Source organism: Wyeomyia smithii, chromosome 2, assembly GCF_029784165.1.
Source record: "Wyeomyia smithii strain HCP4-BCI-WySm-NY-G18 chromosome 2, ASM2978416v1, whole genome shotgun sequence".
In the NCBI taxonomy this organism is placed as follows: domain Eukaryota; kingdom Metazoa; phylum Arthropoda; class Insecta; order Diptera; family Culicidae; genus Wyeomyia; species Wyeomyia smithii.
Window position 1 is genome coordinate 224,408,033 of NC_073695.1, and position 18,382 is coordinate 224,426,414.

Here is an 18,382-nt window from a genome sequence, read left to right on the forward strand (position 1 = left end):
AAATACCAAGTTTAAGTCGCTTTCATCGACTCTTTTATGCTTGGCCAGCCTTTGTATGAAGTTTGTGCTGCGGTGCGTTTTACAGTTTGTTTCTTGAGCATGGCAGAGGAGGAAAAAAGATTGGGAGAAAAGAAAATAGACTGCGTTGCTCGTGCCGGCCGAATTTATTCTGGTCAAAATTCGTTTTCGCAGTGTAGCTACACGAGGACTACACTTTTGCCCGGCAGGTTTTTTTTTCACTTTCCAGACTACTTGCCAGTGGACACTGTGGTGTACTTCTGCGTTTTCCTGTAGAGTGATTCGCCCCTCTTGTTTCTATCAGATGTGGGATGAGCTTGAATTGTGTTTGTCTCTCTGTAAGTTGGTTGAAACACTTTGGAGTGGAGAAAGAAGCAGTGTGGTGAAAGCATTTGCTACACGCAGGCACATACTAAAAGGGAAGTGCGCGGTGATTTTTTTCTCCGCCTTTTCCACATACTGAGAAGAATGACATGCATGGGTGGAAGCACAGGAGCCAAAACACGACGCTACTTTTAATTTTAAGATGGAATCTTCCGGTTTCTAATATTGGTGTTTCTGGAACCAGGATGACACCCAGAAGCCAGAAACTGTTTCCAAATGAAATTCAAGATGGCAACTGCCGGTTTCTGGCAAACAGCCTAAAATGACCGATTTTCACCCAGTGAAATAATATCAGGAACTAGAATGATACACAGGAGCTAAAGTCGACAACAGCTGTATAATATAAACCACAGACACCATTATGCATTCTAAGATGGCGACTTCCGATTGCTGGAAAACAGCCGAAAATGACCAAATACCACTCAATATGGGTGTTTTTAAAACCAGGATGAAGTTCAGAGGCCAGAAATTATCTCCAAATGCCATTTTGAAATTCAAGATGGCGACTTTCTGTGTCTGGATGACCAAATACCACTCAATATGGGTATTTCCCAAATCGTACTGATGCACTGAAGCCACAAATCGACCTTAGATACCATTTTGAGTTGAAGGAAGGCAACTTACGATTTCTGGGAGACAGCCAAAAATGGCCGAATTCCACCCAATATGAGTATCTCAGGAACCAATATAATGCACAGAAGCCAAAAATCGGTCACAGACACCATTTTGAATTCTAAGGTGGCGTCTTCCGGGTTCTCGAAAACAGCTGAAAATGACCTGACACAATCCAATATGGATATTTCCGGAATCTGAACGACGTCCAGAAACTAGAAATTGATTTCACATGCCATTTTGGAATCCAAGATCACGACTTCCGGTTTCTGGAAAACAGTATAAAGTGACCGAATACCATCCAATATGATGGTATTACGCAAGTAGCCAAAAATCGAATTATGCAAGGAGCCAAAAATCGACCTCAGACACCATTTTTAATTATTAATCTCTAATTATTTTTAAGTCTTTTATCACTTTTTCTTACATTTTGGGGGTTTAGTGTCTTCGGAATAAATGTTTAGAATACTGATTAGAATTATCTGACATTTCCTTTTAATTGCTTATTAGGCTAGTATTACACTTAAAAAAATAACTTTGTGATTTTACGAGATATTTCAGATAGATTTCTGTCTTCAGAGCTATCGATTTCATGTGAATATTTGTGAAGTATTACTCAACGTAATTTGTTTTGACATGTTTTGAGGAACAAGTACACATATTTTTCTGAATCAGGACTCTTTTTTTCCTTCGCTGCTTGTGATTAGTTTTTATAACACATGGATTAGGATTTTCGTTATACAGTTTTTAATTTCGTTATACAGTTATTATAATCTCACTAGGGTAACGGGGGTATTTTGGCCAGCTTTGGGAAGTGTTCGCACAGTTCATTAAAAACAAACACAATTTTTCAACATAAATACCTACTCTATTATACCATTGTGTAAAGCTAAGTGTCTATTTTAATATACACCATTCAACAATGCAATAAATTGAAAAATATCCTAGAAATATCAAAATTTCTACGAAGTAATAAAAACATATTTTGGTCCACCAAATTTTTACTTTGGCCCACCTTTATTTTTACAGATGTGTATGGAAATAGTTCGGACTAATTATATTTAAGATCATCATCGGTATTTTTAGAGCAAAAATAGTGGGTTTGAGGAGAACATCCTTCTGCTGTGAATTTTTGTAAATTTTAGGCATCTAAAAATGAAATGATTTGGCTTATAGCGGTTTGACAGGCATTCTCATACAATTTCATATCGTTAAATGTGATAAATTAAGAAGTAATTACCTGTAAATTGTCACAAGCTGCTTCTTTGTTCACGTGCAACGGCCGAACGGTATTCAAAGAGATGTCAAAACTTGGCATGGCCAAAATATGTTTGCTTCAGAAAGAGGCAAACATATTTCGGCCATGCGTTTAACCACTTTTTCAACTTTTTCCAACATGTTAGAGTATACAAACTGTTTCGATGACATTTTATTGATGTTACTACAACAGCGAATTGTTTCAAAAGCATACATATGTTACAATAGCTTCCAGACGTTGACTTGTATATTACCACTTCCTTTTGACTTTGGGTTGACTCAGCCATGACTTTGAATATGTATGAACTAATTCCAAAATAACACTACCTATAGCCAGTTTTTCGCCGTAAATTATAGTGTAGTATGATTCTTAGGTGTGTTATTCAATGTTGCATGCATAGTTTTCTAATATTCATTGAATTTATTAGATAAAATGCGTAAAATGTTACCGAGTGGGCCAAAATATGCATGTGGGCCAAAATACCCCCGTTACCCTACAATAACAACATAAGAATTCGCCCAAAAATTTAAGCTCTACTGTTTACAATATTTCTACCATTCATTATTTTCAAAGCCATTAAAAGTATTAAATTTTTCAATCAAATATTGGTGGCATATTTCTGAGCAAAGCATAGTACTTTTCGATGCAACAATTCAGGACCTCTGCTGGATCAAATCAATGCAGGAGAGTCGTTCAATTTAACGATTTTGATATCTTGCTTGATATCAGCTTGCATAGTTTTAATCAGTATCGTACGGTTGTTATAATATCTGGGGAATATGGCGAGTGAATTAGAACCGCCTATTTGAATGTTTGTATGTAAGTTTGACGGATTGGCTAGTATGAGACCGAACGTTGTCATACAGTAAAATCATTTTTTCGTATCTCGTATTGAGATCGTTTTTCGAACTGTGCTTGGCCTAATTACATCAACTTACATCGATACCGTTCCCCGGTGATGATTTCATTCGGTATATAATGAATCTATTTTTCATCAGCCGTCACGATGCGATGAAGAAAACCCTACCCTTTTGGCCACTGGAGCTATTGTTCACAGGCGAAAAAACCCAAGCACCTACTGGAGCAAGCTGTTTCTGTGTTTTGCATGAATTCTCTTCGAGCGATTGGTTCAATTCAGTGTCTTCGAAGATTTTTGGCCTTCCTTAACGCGCGCAGTCCAATCGTCAACTTCGAAATTACCTTCTTTAAAGAGACGGAACCAATCACGGTACGTTGTTTCTCTTAGAGCAGCATTTCCATGAGCTTATTCAACTCTCGATGCGCTTCTGCCGGCGTTTCCTTTGAATGAAATGAGAAAAGTAACACTTCCGCAAACGACGACACAAAATCAGATACTTCCACACGACTAATAGTATGTCACAAAAAAGTTACTAAAGTATCAACTTTCTGACAAGTTTTCAAGATATTTGCTACATTATCGTGCTGCAAAATCACCTTGTCATGATGATCCTCAAACCGCGTATGTTTGCCCTTTATTGTTCAACAACTCCATGATATTGACTGCCGTTGGATCTAGCAGATTACTAAACGCCATTCACGGGCTTTGGATTTAGTTTATGTGAAACCCGCTCACGTTACTTTTGTACCATTATGATGTCTTTAACTTCAACGCCGAGCAAATTCAAACAACTCTGAAAGTGTTTGCTACGAGTCTTCATAAAATACGGTGCCTTTATTTGCTTTTGCATTTGTCACTATTACACCAATCCTCTAAGTTTATAGAAACCGATGGTTTAGAACCAAAATTTCTATAACACATGATGCAATAACTTATAAAAGAAATGACAAATTTGTGCATAAGCTGTAGAAATATGAATTTTTGTTAAATAAAATGAGTTGAAAAGAATTTTTCTTCTTCAACAACTATAGCTTTAACAAAGGACAGACAGGAAAGAAAATTGAAAATTTTCTTATCAGCGGCTTAATCAAACCATTTCTAGTTTGGTACATTTCGAAGAATGTTTGTTCTTCAATAAATTAAAACGGTCTTATTTTGTTATACGCATATATTTTACTAGAAGGTTATAATGAAAGTTATTGTAAAAGTATATTTCATGCATATCAGTTCAGTACTTGTTCACTGGCCAATAGGCTGTCCCAAAAAAAATCGATGTTGAAAAAGTCAAGGTGCTCAGCCCTAAATTGAAAGACAATGTTATTTATAGCATTTTTGTAGAACATTTCGACTTTCTAAAAAATCGTTTTCAGGTTGCTTAAACGTGATTTATGAAAAAATGACTTTTTCAAGCTACAAAACCACTCTTCTGTACTTTTTTCAAATCTGTTCGAGTCCTAAATTTTTCCATATATTTTTTTATTTTTGCGGGGTTGTTTTTGAATATTTTGCATGGTTTGGTTCAGCATCGCATTTAATTATTTGACTCATAGAGCCCATTGAACATCACAAAAAAGTGATTTTTTCTCATAATTTTTAGATAAAACCGTTAAAAACACAAAAAATATTGGATCACGAACTGAAATTTTAACTGCAAAGCGGGATTCAGGACGAAAATTTACATGATAAAAGATCCTTGATATCTTATCGGGGGGCTGAGATATTGGCGTTTTTACATGTGATGGAAAACTATGCATTTTGTCAAAAATGCCACTAACGCTCAATATCTCCATTGCACAGTGTTTTTTTGCCGTTTGTGCGTATTATTTCCTAAATAGTGATCCAAATGTTAATTATAGCCATAAGATATGTTCGGTGAAGTTTCAGGATATTCAACAATTCATCTTTTAATGTAGAAAGATGGGTGATCAATCCGCCTACGAGTGAGATAAAAAATTCACTTTTTAATCAGAATAAGATAGACGTAAGGTGTCTTCGACAAAGCTTTTGGTGATCTTGAAACAAGAAACTTTACCGAAGACACTATGTTTCTATCTCTTACATATTACGAGCAACATTGAGTTTTCTATTAGAAGGCACTAAAAATCACAATTTTGGTTTTAACTTTTTTCGCAGATTTTTCCGAATTTTTAAACCTTCCACTAAGTTATCAGCCATAAAAAAATGCATTTGTTTTCTGAACATTGTAATTTTTTATCTCCCAAAATAAAACAGTTATTTAACATATTTGTGAAAATGCATAGTTTTCCATCGCATATAAAAATGCCAATATCTCAGCCTCCCGGTGAGATATCAAGTATCTTTTGTCATGTAAATTTTTGTCATAAATCCCGCTTTGCAATGAAAATTTCAATTCTTGATCAAAATTTTTGTTTGTTTGTGTTTTGAAGGGTTTTATCTAAAAATTATTAAAAAAATATATTTTTTTGTGATGTTTAATGGGCTCTGAGAGTAAAAAAACTGAATGCAATACTGAACTGACCCATGTAAAACATTAAAAAATAACCCCACAAAAATAAAAAATATATGGAAAAATTTGGGAATCGAACAGAATTGAAAAAAGTGCAAAAGAGTGGGTTTGCAGTTTAAAAAAGTCATTTTTTCATAAATCACGTTTGGGCAACTTGAAAACAATTTTTTAGAAAGTCGAAATGTTCTACAAAAATGCTATAAATAACACTGTCTTTCAATTTAGGGCTGCGCACCTTGACTTTTTCAACATCGATTTTTTTTGGGACACCCTACTGGCCAAGCTATTTGTATGATTTTAGATAAGAGTTTTTGTTGAGCGGATAATGTATACTGAACGATAGAACGATGATTGGTAAATCAGTTCAATCACAAGACGGTAGTTTAACAAGCTTCAACTGCAAATAAAGGATTTATATATTTCAAAGAGTTTGGTATTGGTTTTGGCAGGATTCAAATGTGGGATTGAATTTCAGCGAATCATGTCAATTATTTGAATTATGCTTTATAATTATAAAACTTGCAAAGGAAAGTAAAATAACAGCGATTTATTTAACTTGTACCTTGTTTATAATAAGCAATGAACAATACTAATAGATGATCAATTCTCGAAACTAAATAAATTAGTTTATATTTTCTTTTAAGACGATTTCAAGAAACTAAGAACGTCCAGACTTTCTTCGGTATGAGATAAATGTTTCTTACTGCAAAAGTTGGCTGAACCAGAAGAAATCCGATCACTATCTGTGGAGATTGGTTTAATAGTCATTTGGTTCTGCATCAAATTTGAAAGTTGTTAGTCAACTAATCCGTTAGATTTTGAAGCATTACTTCTTTATGAAGTATTTTCACGCGGTTTATTGAACCTATTGAGGTGTTATTGGGTTTTGATTCTGACTGTTCTTTATTGGCGTTTTCATGCTTTTTCGAAAAGTAAGTGGTTGAACTCCGTCCTCAGGTAGCCATCCTGGTTTTGAAAACTTACCATCTAAAACTACGAAATGGCGTCGAAGATGATTCCCAGTTTTTGATTGTCATTTTGGGCAGTAATTGATCATTTATGGTTGTTTTCCAAAACCCGTAGTCGCCATCTAGAATTTCGAATTAGTGTCTGTGGTCCCTAGGCATCATATCAATTATGAAAATAGTTATATTAAACTGTTTTCGTCGTATACACCCCAAAAACGAATAAGATCAGCTTACCTTCTTATTTAAATGGCCGTAAATCCTGAGAAATGGCCTGCATAACGTAGTTCGACCAGTTTACTTTCGACAAAAACGTTATCGTTTAGTGCAAACGAAAACAAAAAAACTTGTAAAAATGATAGTTCAGATACCCGGTACACCTATAAACTAATGAAATACTACGAGTTTTTTTGGTTTCAGTTGAACTGCTGGGTCTCTATCGTAAACACCGAAAACCTCTACGAAACAAAGCGTCCCGGGGAAACGGCCATTACTCCACAAACAATTGGCGTTTCTGATGAACAAACGTGACTTTTTGTTGTTGAATAGCTGAATTTACAGTAGATTACTTCTTTCATGGAATAGAAAGGTGTTACAGGGTTTTCTCGAGCAAAAAGGTATATAACCGCTTAGAAGGAATTCAAACACCACCTATCCAGAAACAATACGCACCCTATCGTCACTCATGAACGTAATTTTCCGCACATTAAGATTAACGAGTCACTGTCTGTCTGTGCCGGTGCTACTAGCTGCCAAGCCAGTGGGAGGTCCGCTCCGGCATTAGTTAATGTAGAAAATAAAAGCTGCTGTGCTGTACAAAACATACCATCATCAGCCGTCATAACGATATGAAGCTCTACTCTGCTTAAGTAGTTACAAATGGCACCGACAGGAGTCAGTTAGAGCCCCTGGATGGCGGGTGGACCACACTCTTCTGCTAGCGGCGCACAGTCGTAATGAATGAAGTTATCGAAAGCATCAATCCTAATTGGTTTATCGCTTTTCTTCGTGCAACTGAAGTGATCGTAAATCATAGGGCCATTCCAGTGGCAGCCTCAGCCATCATTGGATTGTTTGCAATGAGCAAAGGCAGATGTTGGAAGTTTTCGCATTGGAGGGGCCCTACTGTGCTGCGCCGTACCGAGCGCCCAATTCCATGTGGGAAGATAGTGCCAGGCAAAGTGATTTTCCATAACGATAATTGGATGGTGTTGATTAAGATCTACGGTTATGTCTTTATTCGAATAAATCGCGGGAGAAAGAGATTCGTGGATTTATGCTTTCCCTCCACTAAGCGTCAAGTTATTGCGACAGTAAAAAATAACAACTTTTAAATCCGCGTGGGTTCCGCTGGTCAATGACAAATGTTTCTGTGATTGCATTATTTATTTTCTGATTGCGCACACAAATGCGATGCGACCCACGGTCTTTAGCTGGAGTGGGAAAAGCAACGTAGAACCTTTGGGGAACAGTGCTAATTTTCGATTCAGCCGGATTAATTCGCGAACTGAATAATCGATGATTGTGCAGTTCAATTTAGCAATGCTGGTCACGAAAGCGCGGACTGCGGGGGCAGGCGTCACAAAAGAGTACAACAACAATGAAATTCGACAGTCACGTTCCGATGGCATCCGACAAATCGTATCAATAATACACGTGCCATGAATCGACAACAAAATCCCGAATTTCGATAATTAATTTTTATCTGCCCCTGATAGGTGAGCTCATTCGAATGCCATGGGCGCCAGGTTTATCGAGAAAGGGGTAGGAGACGGAGTAGTGCAATTCAAATTATGAATTCAAGCTTCCGTGAAATTTTATTTACAGGGTCACATAAGTTGAAAGCAAACATGTGCCATTTAATGCAAATTCTCTGCTGTAAGCGGTGAATCACTCTAATCGGTGAACGAACCGGAATAAAAGCACATGGTGTGAATCTCAAATTAATAATTAATTATCGTTGAGTACTGTTATCTCTGTCCGATTCTTCGGTATTATATTTCGGGAAAATGGCATGAAAACACTGCTTAATACGATGATGTTCGGTGTGAAACGATCGTTCGCTTGCCGCCCTTAATATAACTGGCTTTATACAATTGACGATGGGATCTGGGTGCTGTTGAAACATTATACTGGCTGCAATTTTCGTTTGATCAATTGTAATTAGTTTGAAAAAATGTGAATCATTATTATTTTATAATTGCAATATTGTTTATCAATTGAACATCATTTGATTTCCAAGAAGTTTATCAAAATGCGACTTTTGTTATAAAAACAGATGTTAATGACTCTACCTAAGGTCTTGTTGTCTCATCAGTTCAGAACCCTTCTGTGGTCTATCCGCTTTTTCCCTTAGAATGGAACTAAAAGCATGGGAAACTCTGAAAGTGGAATCCAATTGGACAAACACCTTCATCGGTAGGCAGTCGAAACGGTTCATCACTCCGAACGTTTCTATGACTCGTAAAATACTGGATCTTTCAAAAAAAGATCTAAGCACGTATACTGGTTTAATAACAGGGCATTGTCCGAGCCGTTATCATTTGAAGGTTATGAAAAAACTTCAAGATGATACATGTCGAGTATGTGGCATGGAAAAAGAAGACTCGGAACATCTGTTATGCCGATGTCCGGCAATTTTTATCAAAAGATATAAGTTCTTCGAGAGAGGTCTTCTGGAACCCTCTGAAATCTGGAGAACAAATCCCAGTACGGTTGTGCGCTTCATACGAAGTATAATACCGGACTGGACTAATGCTATTGGCCAGACTATAACGACCACTTCCAATAGTGATACGTTATCCTGACTAAGCAAAATTAAAAAAAAGGGGGAATATGTCACAAAATATCAAAAAATTGGTCGCAGTGACGAAAATACCCAACACGGAAAAAAAAAGGTCTTGTTCAAAACGTTTTTATCTAGTGTAGATATTGTCGAAAGTCTACTAAATCGGACCGCCCAGGATCAAAAAATTACCTAACCGAATGTCTCCATTACATCGAACTCCGATGGAAACCACACGAAGGAAATGTAATGTTGTAATTGAGAGAAAAAATCGATTATCACAAATAATGACAACCATTTGCCACTAATGACAGTGCAGTGTAGCAGTGTAGGGCACGAAAACTATTCTTCGGTTGCAGCAGTGCAGAGCAAGTGCATTCCCGGAAGAGGCTCAAGTACACGACGACGATGATGATGACGACAACCGAAGCTATCAGCTGCACGATTTAGTTCTCTAATAAAAAGATCTATTTCTTTACCATGTATTCCGGGTGGAGCTAGAAAAACCGCAGGAAGTCAAACTGCTCGATCTGTAAAAGCGTATAAACATGGAGGAGATTGGAAAGTCGGATAATGTTATCTTTTAATTGACACTAGTCCGTGGAACGGACGAATCGGGTGGAGCACTGCAAATGCTTTGCAATTGTGAAAGATGTTTTCACTTCAAACTGCAACAGAGGAAATCCGAACAAGTCGGATTTTTTCCTGGTTTCTCTTCGGTTCATTACAGCCAAACAATGCCTTGGTTGGGTGGTTTTTTGTCTGTTGCTATGCAGAGTATTCGACTTCCGGTTCATTCGATGGCTTGTTTCTGATGAGAATTGAACTTTTAAATTACGTCGAATTAACTATGAAAAGGATTCAAGTTTCAGATTCTTTCTGGGGGGAAATCAATAAAATAGTATGAGTAGGTATGACTTGGTACCGACGTACTGTCGAAGCAATTTGTCAGCTTAAGGGGTTTTTATTTTTCGAACACCATCTACAAGAACACAGAGCATACTCCTTATTGAAATGATTCAATGAAGCATTCCAGCCATTGCTGAGTATGAGCCATGCCAGGAAAATCTCGTTATCGCATTGCACCCGAACCGTGTTTTGTTCTTGCGAATCCTTTCTGCACATTCTCCGTAACACCTTTAGAAAACAAAGTCCCCATCTTTCGCCTGCAAGCTTACGGTTACACTGTTGAGGAAAGGTAGAAAAGTTTTTTTTTTTCGGAAATGGAACGCTGAGTGAGAAAGGGGTAATCCAATAAAGTTGCCACATAAAAGAGTGTAAGTGGAATATCGAACGAGGAAGCATTGGGAAATTTTTTTTTTCATTCTTTGGTTGTTCACTCAACCGAACGAACCGTCGCTGTTCGATGGAAACGGGATCCGTGGGGGCTGCTACGCAACACCTATGCTGGACCTGTGCGCCGCCGCGCCACATCAACGCCACGAGCACTTTTTTGAACGCCGTCGCCGCTGGTGGTGTTGAGGTTACTCGCCGATGATGATATCATATTACTGCGTTTTTTTCGGCAGATTTTCGCTATTATTGTGACTGTTGGTACTGGTGCTACCAGCTTTATTTCCTCATAAAGAAATGGCGAAAGACATTCTTTTTAAGAAAACTAACAGCTATTGGCTAGGGTTCTCACTAGCATCTTGGATTGTATTGAAAACGTTCGTAGTTTCTTGCAGCATTTTTATACGTTACTGATTAACGAAGGAAAACCTACTTCAATCATCATGTGATGTAGAGTTTCTAATATACGTTTTTAGAGCCGCGCTACGAGGTCAAAATAACAAAACCGCAAGTGTTACCAATAATACAATATTCAAATATATAATATGCGTCGTTTACGTTTCGATAATGTTGAAAACTCACTTTTTCAAGAATAAAGAACTATAATTCTTAACATACAATTTTTTATTGATCAACTGTTTCATAATCCACTATATTCATATATTACTAGCTGACCCGGCAAACTTCATCCCGCCCATTTTTATGTTAAATTAAATAATTTTAAACATGCCAAATGATTGATTCATAGTTTTATCGGAATAACAACATTCTCGACTTTTGGATTCTGTACATCACCTCTATTCTGAAAAATATCATCTCTTACAGAAATATTCATATTAAGTAGTATTCGGTAATTTTCGGCTGTTTCCCAGTAGTTGCCATCTTACAATTCAAAATGGTGTCTGAGGTCAATTTTTTGCTCCTTGCATCATTCTGGTTCCGGTAATATTTGGTCCGGAAGTTGCCATCTTGAATTTCAAAATGGCATTTGGAGACAATTTTTGTCCCCTGAGCGTCATTCTGGTTTAAGAAACACGCATATGGGGTGTTATTTGGTAATTTTCGGCTGTTTTCCAGAAACCGGAAGTCGCCATCATAAAATCCAAAATGGTGTCTTTGGTCGACTTTAGCTCTTGTAAATCATTCTGGTTCCGGAAATGCTTATATTGGATGGAAATCGGCCATTATTGGCTGTTTTCTAGAAACCGGAAGTTGCCATCTTACAAATCAAAATGTTGTCTGAGGTCGATTTGTGGCTCCAGGGCATCATTACAAATTCGGGAAATACCCTCGGGTGGTAGGGTATAACTGCCTTTAATGGACCACTTAGTGGCGTAGCTGCAAATTTTGCAAGCGAAAGTGTAAATATCTAAATTGAATTAAGTATTTCATTATGTAGAAACATGAAGTAACATGTTTATCATCTTTTCTGTATGAAAAACAACAAATTAATACCTCTATTGTTTTAAAATAAAAGAAATAAATCATCGCTTCAGTTTCCTTTAATGAACCACCGTTTCCTTATTTGGAACACAACAATTTCCTAATTTGGGCCAGGTCTAAATAATATATCTCTTCAACTGTAGCTGCCGCTGATGAAACTAACTCTGGCTTACGCACTAAGAGTTCTGGATGGCGGTTCATGAATCCACAGCACCATTTATAATCTAACGCAGACAATATTGCAATAGAATTGAATAACATGAAAGTTTACAATTGTATCAACATACCGGCCTTCATCTTGCAGTCCGAATGACGAGAATGACTGAAATAAATCTTGCAACTGTAGACTGCAGCCGTTCTTTCGTAATAGGGAATCCATTACGTGATATCCGAGTTATCCAGCCAACAATTGAATCCTAGCTCCGCGACAGTCAATGCAGTTGGTTTACCTCTTAGTGGTTTTCCTGACCAGTTGTTGCTTGCACGGAACATTACGGTGGATCGTGGAAAATTGTAGCGCCTGTAAGCTTCTTTAGTCGAAACACCACTTTTTATTGCTTGAAAACACTCAGTAACAGCTGCTTCAGTATATTTTTAACCAATTTTCGGCGTTTTTCGCCTTTTAGCAGCAATTTTGTACAATAACACGATCATAACAAATTTATGGTTACTATGGTAACTATGATTCGCGGCGTTATTTCGATGGCTCTTGTTCGAAATGAAGCATGTCGAAATAAAGAAAACAATATTATTTCCACCCTTATTTGGGCCACTATTTTTTTCAATATTTTAAGTGTTTTTCTGGTAAAATTTATTGCTTATATTTTAAAGACACTATTATCCTACACGTTCATCGGAAATCTGATTAGTTTCGCTCGGAAAGTGTGATGCAAGTACAGTTTTTGGTAAAGCCCTTTTCTATGAAAACGTTAACAAACCATGGCAAACCAGGTAGCTATTATTAAAAGACATTTTTTGCAGCTTTAATGAAGAACATTATAGTAAACGTCTGTTGCAACATTTCTAATGAAGAACATTATTGAAGTTTTCAAAGCACAAAACAAAATAAGTATATTTATAATGTGTCATTTAGAGTAAGAAGTTTAGGTGGTCTACTAAAGGAAGTGGTCTATATTAAGCAGATCTACCCTATTTGGTTACTTGCCGCTGTTTTTCAGAAACCGGAAGTCGCCGTTTTCAAAATGGCATTTGAAGACATCTTCTGCCCTCTGGGTGACGTTCTGGCCCTGGAAACTCCCACATTAGAAACAGGAAGTTTCATCTTAAATCAAAAATAGCGTCTGGAGTCGAGTTTTGGCTCCTGTGCATCGACTCGATCATCTTAGGCTGTTTTACGGTTAATCTGTTTAATTTGTATGTGAGATCTCCCTCTCATTCCAGAGTACGGAGGAGTGTCAAACCACCATAGAAACCTCCACATGCCAAATTTAGTTCCTTTTACTTGAATATTTCTCGAGATGTGCAGAAATTTGCGTTTCATTTGTGGAAAACCCCTCCCTTCCAGATGAGGGAGGGGTGTCAAACTATTTTAGACATATTTGTTACACCCAAAAACATTCACCTGCCAAATTTGGTTCTATTTACTTGGTTAGTTCTCGAGCTGTGCAGAAATTTGTGTTTCATTTGTATGGAACCTCTCCCTTCCAGAAGAGGGAGGGGTGTCGAATCATTATGGATGTATTTGTTACCCCTAAAACATTCACATGCCAAATTTGGTTGTGCTTGCTTGATTGGTTCTCGAGCTGTGCAAAATTTTTATTCCATTTATATGGGACCCCTCCCTTTTAGAAGAGGGAGGGGTGTCAAACCATTATGGACATATTTTTTACCCCTAAAAACATCCACATGCCAAATTTGGCTCCATTTACTTGGTCAGTTTTAAAGATGTGCAGAAATCTGTGTTTCTGTGTTTGTGTTTCTATGGAATGGGAGGGGTCTCGAACTATATTAGTCACCTTTCTTGGCCCCCAAAGCCTCTTTATACAAAATTTCATGCCGATCGGTTCAGTAGTTTCCAAGCTTATATGAATCAGACAGACAGACAGACAAACAGAGCTGCATTTTTATATGTTTAAATTAATTTTTAAATTATTTTTTCTATTTTTTTTTATTTTATTTTTAAATGCCTGCCTAGTAAAAAGCGAATGATTTGCGTTTTTTCACGAACACACTCGTGATTACTTTCCCTAACTATGATTTTGACAATTTATAGTTGAACTGGTAGGTTTAACAGCCACGAAAAGGGATCAGCTATTGTACTTAAAAAATTAATGTTTTGCTTTACTGATATGATTTTTTTTGGTTTTATCTTCTATCTATATCTATAAATGAGAATGTCTGTTTGTCTGTCTGTTCCCTATAGACTCAAAAACTACTGAACCGGTTACCGTAAAAATTTGTACATAGGGGTTTTCGAGACCAAGGAGTAATCCTCAAATATTTGTTTTGCTCTATCTCATATGCGTAGGCAAGGGGGGGGGATTTGTGGCTCAAGAACGTGAAAAGTTCCTCCTCGATAACAGCGCAAAATTTATAAATAGAGGTTTTTGAACCTGAGTTGTACTTTTGAACGTTACTGTCCGACGACCTTTCCATATCTCAAGAGCGTTTTAAGGATGAGAAGTGGAGGGGGGGTTAACAATGTCAACCTTTTATGATTTTAAAACTGCTGGATCGATCAGCATAATTTGGTATGTAGAATCGATAGTAGCTGATATATTAAAGACTTTGAATTTTTCCTATTCCATTGCTACATCTCTGTGGCATAGTTACGAGGAAGGGAGGGGAGGGCGGTGATAAATGTTGTTGAACCGTCTAACAGTTCATCTCGAAAATTTGTATCTAGGAGTTTTTATGTATCGGACATGTTTTTAAGATATTAGTGTCGCTTTATTCCACTGGCGTGTGCAACGGATAGGGGGGAAGGGTGAATTTTTCGTATTTCAAAGTAGAGATCGTTAATTCCTATCATCAGTTCAATTTAATGGTAAGAGGTTTTAACCTTTAAGGGTGTTTTCATGATATTGGTTTCTATCGAATTCAATCGATTGGAAAATTAGTACGAAATTTTACGACAAGAACTATTGAACTAATGAAAAATGTTGAGACATTTTTTGAGCTCAGATTTTGGCCAATTGGAGCTGGATAGAAGGCCAGTTTGAGTATTTACGGAACCGAGGTTTTCTCCAGAGTCCGGCGATCCATCCAATATGTCAAGATGACGTTTTTCAGTTTCAGATAAACACTCCAAAATGGCCCAATACCACCCAGTATAAATATTTCTTAAAACAGAATAGTACTGGGACAGACCGGATCAAATCTAGGCGCCATTTTGAAATCCAATAGGGCGATTGCCAGTTCCAGAAAATTATCAAATACCATCCATTATGATTATTTTTGAAACCAAAATGATACCCAGAGGCCGGAAATCGAGCTCCGATTTTTGAAATCCAAGACGGCGGTTTCCGGTTTCCAGAGAACAACATTAAGTGACCGAATACCACCCAATATGGGTATTTTTGAAATCGAGATAATGATCGAAATCGAAATGATGCCAAGAGACCTGAAATCATCCAGAAAACACCAAGTACCACCCAAAATGGCTATTTCCGTAATCGAGATGATGAATATACCAAAAATCGACCCCTGACGCAATTTTTTAATTTAGAGTGGTGAAATGATTCCATTTTGAAATCCAAAATGGTGTCTTACGGAACAGTTAGAAATGATCAAATATCACCTAATATGAATATTACCAAACCGCAAAGAAATCCAAAGGCCGGAAACAGATTTATTGGCAGAATAAATACAGTCTTATAGATATAGCATGGCAATGTTTGAAATTATGTATATTCGACGGATATGCGCTTGTCGTCGTAAACTCAATAGCGAAGCAACACGGGCCGGGTGTAAGCTAGTTATTGATACACACAAACACACAGTCTGAATCCGAGCAAAAACAAACAAAAATTGAAAAATTTCTGAGTTAGAGTAAATTAATATTCAATATTGCTTCTGTCTGAATGTATTTATTATATACTCCGTTAAGTGAGTTGTGACTCCTTTCTTAGTGGAAAGCTTACATTTGCCTCACAATGATTTTCGAATATTGTGACAGGTTTTTTTTTTTCAATATAGAAAAAATACCGAAAATACCGGTATTTCGGTATTAAAAAAGAGGTTTTCCCGGTAAACCACCTTATCCAGGCTATCTGTGACACTGTTCTTTTTTGCGATCAGTCCTATCCTAATTGCTGCGTTAATGTTAATGAATATGTCGACGATATTGTGAACGTGGCCACAGGATGAACAGTCAAATACTTTCGAAGAGGATTGGAAAGAGCAGCTCAAGTAATCTCGAAATGGGTTGCTAGAGATAGCTTCGAAAACCTCGCCGACAAGTCCACAAACATGCTGCAAATAAAAAAAAATTGGAACCGGGAAGAAGGGAAGATATCTCTGGACGGAGTTGAGTTTCAAAGACCCAAAACCACCAGGATTCTAGGGGTGATATTTGACAAAGAATGACTTTTCAACAAACATGCTAAAATAATGGTGTGAGACTGTCAAACCTCCTACAACGTACTAGTCCAAATCAACAGAGTAACATTGTAACTAAAAAGCACTCTTATTACACTGTTGAATCTTACGACACCATTTCATACAGATACAGGGCTGTATACCTCGTAGTATTTTATCCAAGTTAATTTCTAGACGGGTTTCGGTAAAATCACTAAGAATCATTATAAAGACTGTTTTAAGTATTTATTGAAGCTCTTTAGAGGTTTGACTGAAGCCCGCCAATAGGCGGCATATATCTTATATTAAAGATATCCATCGCCGTCATCTACCGACTGTGAAGGAAGCAGAACTAAAAATTGCCGTCGAGACTCATCAGTCTGTGCTGAATTAAACGCTCTCACCCCAGCTTGCCCCCCTATTCGCCCCAACACTTTCTAGTGCAGAAGAAAAAAAAAAGAAAAATGAAATCATGTGTTGTAAAATTAGCATTTTTATGAATTCATCTTCACAACACCGTTCTGCAGCCGGGTGAGACAGATAGAGGGAGAGTAATAACCATCCTGTCACATCGAATTATGTTACGTCGCCATTCATAATCATAGAGCACGCTAGCGCAAAGGAGAATCAATTCGCCACCCCGCCTTTCTGCTGAAAGATGATGCGCTACCTAGCAGCAGCAGCAGCAGCATACCGTGTGCCGCTTGATGCATTTCGACGTATTTTTCAACCGCGTCTGACGGGACGTGAGCTGGAATTGACGCCGACAAACGATCCGGTACTAGGAAAGCCAAGTGGGTGCATTCCATCAGAAGGTTTTCTTAAGTTGATAACTCGCGTTTTTTTTGCCTGTGGTTGAACGAAACCCTTTCTAGAGTGATAGTCTGCAGCGTTAACAAATAGAGGTGGTAAAAATTGCTAGGGTGTTCCGTGTCGTACCGTTGCGAAAAATTCAAAACCCTTGAGGGAGTAAGAATTAAGCCTAGAGTAATGTCAACCCGCTAGTCGACGACGCCGCTTGTGACTGACGCTTCGTTTACACAAGAAACATGTGCTGCATAAATCTACTTTCCGCACTGAGCGCAAAGAAGAAAATCATTTTCCTTTGTAGATGGGTGCGGAACCGTCGTATGAAGGCTAAAACACATTGTGGAAATTACCACGTGATTGACATAACATGCTGAAATGTGAGCGCGTGAGATTTACTCCCTGAAGGGATGTGGCCCCGCAAATGAATGAAGTCGGCGATGTCGCTATCTAATGCTGGAAGTCATGTTCGGAAATCTTGGCCCTGGATGCAAATAAGGAAAGCGAAAGTTACCCGCGGCGGGTTTTTTTTTTCTTTTTTTCGCTTTTCATGTGACAAGCGGCGAACGTGAGCAGCAATAAATGTGCAACCGCGCCGACCGCGCGCCATTCCATTCTTTACCCCCGGAGGTTCAGAATGTGCATCAGTCTCTGTTCGAATCGGGCGTCCCGTTGTCGTGTTTTGCGCTATAAAATGTCACCCGTGACAGCTATGCACGAGAGTTATGACGACACTTGATAAGCTGCGGTTTCGTGGAAATTTATTGCTGGAAACAAGCGTGTAAAGCTGCGGGAATTTGGAAACCTTTAAGTGCGGCGTCAGTCGATGGTTGGATGCGGTTCGTGAACTACACTGTATGATGATGAGTTAGTGTTTTGTTTGACATACAAATAGTTGAGATGAATTATAATGAGATTTTTCTAATCTTGA

The 18,382-nt window shown here is 37.8% G+C and overlaps 1 protein-coding gene across 4 annotated transcripts in view; it reads left to right on the top strand.

Annotated features, from left to right (window-relative positions):
- The window catches only part of LOC129722260 (uncharacterized), a 266,897-nt gene that overhangs the window by 165,505 nt on the left and 83,010 nt on the right, over positions 1-18,382 (top strand). The gene's annotated exons all lie outside the window — the stretch shown is intronic.